General features: G+C 46.7%; 1 protein-coding gene across 2 annotated transcripts in view; it reads left to right on the top strand.

Moving 5' to 3' along the window:
• NIFK (nucleolar protein interacting with the FHA domain of MKI67) overlaps positions 1-92 on the top strand; it is a 26,339-nt gene extending 26,247 nt beyond the window's left edge. For both annotated transcript variants that reach the window (XM_085892772.1, XM_085892773.1), the window contains exon 5: positions 1-92. This exon is cut by the window's left edge. The gene's annotated coding sequence lies outside the window, so the exon portion shown is untranslated.
• Positions 93-7,038: the final 6,946 nt, after the last annotated feature.

The following is a 7,038-nucleotide window of genomic DNA, read 5'->3' as shown; positions in this document are numbered from 1 at the left end:
CCAGAAGATATTTTTTCGAGTTGTGCATGATAGTTTATTTCTCGTTTTCATTTTGTTGTTGAAATTGATGTTAAAGTTGTACATAAACACAACTGCAGTTTTGGTTTGTAAATTGATGAGAACAGTCAATGTTTGAATTGTCATGACAGTGGAAAGGTTAGTGCTGTCTGTCCTTTATTCGTCTCTTCCTATGTCTCAGCCACATGGGATTGTACCAAAGCTCATCACCCCATCTTTTTACCAGTCTATCTTTGGATATATCCGAAATTCCATCTCTGCTTGCAAATATTAACATTCTCGTCTGTCAATTAATTACAGACATAAGTTGTCCCAAAAGCAAATAAATTACTTTCAAGATAAATTTTAAATAGACAGTTCTTAAGAGAGGTTGGCAGGATAGTTTTGAGGTATACACACACCTCTGAGCTCTCAAGCCTGGCTTTGAATCCAGATATAAACTCTCATTCTGGTGTTTAGCAGGCAGGGTGAGGCATCTATGTGTGTACCGTTCCTCAGCTGTACCTTAAACTGGGCGTTCCATATGATGGGATTAGTTTGTGGACGTTGAAGATCCCATGGCGTCCGTACGTGAAGTGTTGGCAAGGAATCGCCGGAACCCTGATCAAATTACAAATTCCTACTCCAATCAACAGGGGACACGACATCAGCAGCAAAGTGATGCCCCTTGGCAAATTATGCTATCCACAGCCATGTTCTGCATGTTTAAAAAAAAGAAGAATGCTTTTGTTTTCTCAAGTTGACTTGAAAAAAAAAATCTTGTTGGTCCTATTTAGTTATTGACATGAAATTACCTCCATCCCCTCTACTGTGCAAAAACATTTGCAGACGATCAAAGCACATGGTAATTGAATTGCAGCATCATGAGCCAGGTACTCACATGGTAATGTCAACTCGGTCAAAACATTCATACAACGCATGCATGTTGTCATGAATTTAATGTTTTGGTTTCTTCAAGGTTCTACAAAAAGCTGCCTTTCCTTCAAACATGTTGCAATGTAACTCACACTTGCGATATACACACACATATATCTTGTGAAAAATGCCAGGGGCATAGAAAAGGCCCTTTTATATGGTATGTACAATGGAGCAAACTATATAAAAGAAGGGAAATTCCATGGCTTATGGAAAATTCCAGACAATATAAAATAGGGCACCTTCAAAAAAAATCGTGTGCATGCTGTACTACCCTTGTGTTCTGAGGAGGAACCAAGTAATGCTCTCAAAGTTCATTTCAAGGGGTGCCAATTTTTTAAATAAATTAATCACACACATGCACATCATCTTATGTGTTTTCATTTTCAAGGTACGCAAAGCAATCTTTACGTACTGACGGGTTTTAACCTATATATGTAGGGCGCCCCTTTGTATGAGGTTTTCTTGAGCATTACTTGGTTCCTCCAAAGAACATAAGGGTGGAACAGCAAGCACACAAGAATGTCCCTTCTTTTCTATAATTTTGCATTTTCTACAAGCCATACAATGTCCCTTTTTTTTCTCTAGTTTGCCACATAGTACATACCATATAAAGGGGCCTTTTCTATGCCCCTGACATTTTCCCAAGAATGGGACAGTGTCTCTATATTACATACGGTATTCCATGTTTCAGACGGTTTTCTTCAAGAATGAGAGAACCTGAAAAACTGATATTTATCCAAAGTCCACTTTTACGGTGTCCCTAATTTTTGCTGTGCCCTTAATTATGTGGGTAACTGAAATCTCACGTGTCCCTATATTCATATTCAAAATTTCACGAACTTTCATCCAACAGTTCATAAGTTATGAGCCCTCGCGTTTGAATATTTTACTACCGAAGTCAAAATTTTTCTACATCAAAGTTTTTGGGGTTTGCCAAAATTGTTGGGTTTTGTTGACCTTTTGGTCGAATTTTTTACGTCCAAGTTTTTTTTCCAATATCCACAGGTGATGAAGGTTGTCAGGTTTCATCAAAATTATGTGTGGTTTTGGAGAAGAAAGCAAATAACTATTATGGAGGGCAACACCCCTGTAGGATTTTTTCAGTCCCTGTGTTAAACTTGCATACAGAGAAACTGTTCCATATTAAGGGAGGGTGCTTTGCACTTCCCTGAATTGCTGCAAGAGTATGTACTTCTAACAACACCACCATTGCTTACTTGTACCACACAATAACAGAACTCAAGCTAATAGGCATCCATCGGACCATACTCTGGACAGACCATCAGTGCTGCTGAAGTGCTCCAGGGCGATTGGGCACAATCCTGGTCAGGTCGCCATTCCAACACAGGATACTCAAATGGCTCAATCATCCCAGCAAACTGGTACTCATTTTGCTGACCTCAGAAGGATGACATGCTGAGTCAACCCCACCCAGGATTAATTCAACGACAGAGCAGGCGATTTGGACTCAGGACTCCAGGATCACAACCCCACCACCCTAACCATTAAGCTAACACCAAACACAAGCTCATAGCTAATGAGCAAAAACGAGCAAAAAAGCAAAAGCTGTGGCACTTAGGTGGAATTTGTTTTGAAAGCCATTAATTGACGTATTGGCCGATGTATATACCGAGTTTTAGCTTATTTCAATAGAAAGCCTTTGAGATATGAGTGCCAACACATTTTCGGCGGACTGACGGACAGACAGACTGACAGACACAAACGTGAATTTCGAGGGTTTTCCTTAGAAATTCAACAGTAGACATCTCTCTGGCTGTTATCAGAGAACCACCTCACCGCCGTCGAGTCTGGCATTTCACTCAAGCCGACTGGCAGGGTCTCCAAGCAACCATCAAACTTAGACTGGTCTCCTATCACTACTTTCTCAAACATCAACTCATCCTGGGAATTCTTTCAAAGAAACTTGCTCTCCCTCATGCACAGATTTATCCCCTCTCATCTTTAGTTGTCCTACCCTTCCTCCTGCCCTTGATTTACTGAAGCTTGTGGCGAGGCAGTTGTCCTGAAACAACTTGCCTTTGCCTCATGGAAAGCAAACCCAACTGAGGGCAATCTCAGTTGCTTCCACAAAGCTTAGAACAAGTGTGTATCTACCCTCAGGAGAGCCAGAAAACAACATCTTTCTCATCTCAAGTCTGAACTCTCAAACCTCTCTCCCTCCTCAAAATCAGGTCAGGTCAGGTATGGGAGCATGTGCCAGAACAGCGCGTCGCTGCGTCCACTTTCCGCCGGTACTCCAGGGGCCTCCGTCTGGCCATCGCCCAGGCAGATGCCAGGCCCATCCCCATCTCTTTGAGATGATGGTCAACCTACTGCAACCACGAGGCACGTGGTCGGCCCACTGGCATCCTCTACTCATGAGATTCCCTCGCTGAGAGAATCTGGTGAGCAGGATCAGCGTCAGGAAAACGAGCCACATGTCCATACAGCCGCAACTGACGTTCATGGACTATGCAGGTAACAAATCTCATCCGAGTCTCTCTCAGCAACCGCTCGTTGGACACAAAATCCGACCAGCGATAGCCAAGGATTCTCCGAAGAGACCTGGTACCAAAGGAATTAAGTCTCCATCTCAGATCCTTGGTCAGAGTCCAAGTCTCGCATCCATAGAGCAAGACTGGAAGTACCAAGGACCTGAAGACTCGGAATTTCGTCCTCCCGCACAGGTACCGGCAGCGCCACACCTCATGATCCAGTGAATCCATGACTCCCCAGGCCCGACCCAGACGTCTATTGACCTCTTGCTCACAGCCAGCAGAGACATGAATATCACTGCCAAGGTAAGTGAATCTCTCTACGACCTCAACATCCTCACCACAAACAGACACAGACAAGACAGCAGCATCCAAGATGTCATTGAAAGCCTGGATCTTAGTTTTGACCCAAGAAACCCGTAATCCCAGCGGCTCCAACTCCTCATTCAGCACCTCGAGGGCCCCCAAAAGGATATCTAAAGTCTTCGCAAAGATGACTGCATCATCTGCAAAATCAAGGTCCGAGATCTTGACATTCCCAAACGATGCCCCGCAGCATGATCTCTCCGACATCCTCCCTAAAATCCAGTCCATACAAGTGCTGAAAAGTGTGGAGGCCAGTACACACCCCTGACGAACTCCAGTAACAACTGGAAATAAGTCAGAGATGGTACCACCACACTTCAGAGCACTCTCAGTACCAGAGTAGAGTTCAGACATCAGATCGATCAGTTTTGGTGGCACCCCACGAAGACAAAGAATCCTCCAGAGGACATTCCGATTCACTGAATCGAATGCTTTACAGAGATCAACATAGGCTGCAAGCAGACCTGCCGAAACTCTCGTCTGCGTTCGGTGAGGACACGAAGAGCAAGGATACGGTCAATCGTTGACCTCTTTGGTGTAAAGCCTGACTGCTCTGGACGCTGGTGCTGAAGCAGATAGATGGTGGCGAACCCTATCAAGAATTATCTGAGCAAAGACCTTGCCCGGCACTGAGAGCTGCATCACCCCTTGTTAGTTGCAGTCTTGGCGATCACCCTTCCCTTTCCAGAGAGGAACAACAAGGCCCCTCTTCCAGTCAGTTGGGATGATGCCTGTGTTCCAGGCAGAGCACAAAACTGCGTGCAACGACACGAGTGCAGCATTTCCACCAGCCTTGAGAAGTTCAGCATGGATGCCACAGATCCCTGGAGCTTTGCCCCGTTTCAACTGGTTCACCACAGCGCGTGTTTCCACAAGCGAAGGTGGACCACAGTTGATTTGAGGGTCAGCAACAGGGATTGTAACACCCATGACGTCCAACTCGACAGCTGGGGGATCAGCCTGGTACAACCGCTCAAAGTAACCGGCCCAGCGGGCCTTCACTTCAGACTCCTCTGTCAAGAGCCCACCACTCTCTGCTCTAACTGCAGTGCTCCGAGGGATGGGCTTGGATGAACACAATGCGCGAATTCCCCTGTAAGCGGGACGAGAATCACCTGTCCACAGGTGATGCTCTACCCCCTCACAGATTCCTCGAACATAGGCCTCCTTGTCCACCCTCAGTGCACGTACAGTTTTACGCCTCAGCTCCCTGAACAGCTCAGCTCTGCCATTCAGCCTGGCCCTGCGACTCTGGTCAATGGTATCCAGTGTCCCTTGAGAGACAAAATTCTTCTTTGACCTGCAGTGAGTTCCAAGACATCCACCAGCAACATCAAGGACGGTGGTCTTGAAGGTGCTCCACAACTCTTCAGGACCCCCCAAAGCACCCAGACCCCCCAAGTGTCCACTCAGCCTGTTTGCAAACTCCTCAGCTACTCTCTCATCCCTGAGCTTGCCAACATCCAACCTAGGCTGGGTAGACTTTTTCTTTTCCACCTTTATTTACACTTTTTCCACCTTTATTTACCCATCGTAACCCATAACTTCCAAATGAAAACTTCCTCAAAATCCTGGTGGAGTTTAATCAAATCTGTTTCTGGTGGATGTTCCCCCTCCATCCCCTCCCTTACCTCAAATGGCCGCACTGCTGATACTGCACGTGAAAAAGCTGAATGCCTAAACTCGGTGTTTGCAGCTCAATCTTGTATCCTAAACCCATCACTTTCTCTACCCACCTTACCCAGTCGCACCCAACTGTCCCTGGACAATGTGTCCTTTTCTCCTGACAAGGTGGAGAGCTTGCTTTCAAACCTCGACTCAGATTCTGCAACCGGTCCAGACGGCATCAGCCCACGTGTCCTCAAAGCCTGCTCTTCTGCTCTTGCTCACCCTCTCTCTGTTCTATTCACCCTCTCATTTTCCCAAGGTCATCTGCCATCTGCTTGGAAATCTGCTAACATCACTGCCCTGCATAAAAAAGGTGCAAAAACAGATCCCTGTAACTACAGACCAATCAGCCTTCTCCCAATCATCAGCAAGGTTATGGAATCCATCATCGCTTCAGACATGAAATCCTTCCTCTTCTCCAATGGCTTGATTTCCAATCATCAATTTGGTTTCAGACCAGGTCACTCTACCCTGGATATGCTGCTACTGCTCTCCCATCAATGGATGGAGGTCCTCAATGCCAGACAGGAAATCCGAGCCGTATCCCTGGACATATCACGTGCTTTTGACACAGTCTGGCACCCTGCCCTACTCACCAAACTCTCTTCCCATGGTATCCAAGGCCATCTCCACTCATGGCTCGCAGACTTCCTCTCCTGTCGCAGTCAACGTGTGGCCCTAAATGGAGTTCTTTCAGCCCCCCTTCCTGTGCAGGCTGGAGTTCATCAAGGTAGCGTTCTGGGCCCTGTTCTTTTTCTGGTTTTCATCGATGATCTCTCCGACTCTCTGGGAAATCCTCTATATCTCTTTGCTGATGACTCCACCCTCTGCCGTACCATCTGCCATCCCTCAGACCGGCAAGCAGCAGCTTCTTCGCTCACTGCAGATCTGGATAAAATCACAAACTGGTCTAACACGTGGAACATGTCTTTCAATGTGGACAAATCTCACAATCTCACTATGTCTCTTCGAAAGGACTGTTTAGAACCCCCCCCCCATCCACTTTCTCAACAATCCTCTGGAAGAAGTGTTTTCTTTCAAGCTTCTGGGTCTCACAATCTGCCATGACCTTTCCTGGGAAAGTCACATTTCCAACCTCGCCTCCAAAGCCAGTCGCCGACTGGGAATCCTCCGTCGTGCAAAGTCCTTCCTCGGCCCTCTTGAGCTCCTGACCACTTACAAAGCTTTTGTCCATAGCCTGATGGAGTACTGCTCTCCGCTCTGGGCTGGTGCTCCTGCCTCCCACCTTTCTCCGCTTCACTCTGTCGAAACCAGGGCATTTAGGATCATCGGCATCTCCCGCAATGAAGCTGAGTCTTTGGGCCTCTCACTCAATCACCGCAGGTTGGTGAGTGGTCTTTCTGTCTTCTACCGTCTCCTCTCCAGCCTCGCCCCCCCTGCTCTCTCTGCAATTTGTCCCCACCACATTTCCACAGGGCGCTCAAGGTCCGCCAACAACCCCCTTCTGGTAAAACTACCAAAATCACGAATCACTGCTCACCTTCACTCTTTCATTCCTCTTTTTTTCCCACCTTTGGAATAAACTCCCTCACTCTATTCTTTCCCATTCTTC

The sequence above is a fragment of the Eptatretus burgeri genome, chromosome 8 (genome assembly GCF_056783735.1).
Source record: "Eptatretus burgeri isolate ZD-2024b chromosome 8, Ebu_testis_v1, whole genome shotgun sequence".
Lineage (NCBI taxonomy): Eukaryota > Metazoa > Chordata > Myxini > Myxiniformes > Myxinidae > Eptatretus > Eptatretus burgeri.
This window is presented reverse-complemented; position numbering and strand designations above follow the sequence as displayed.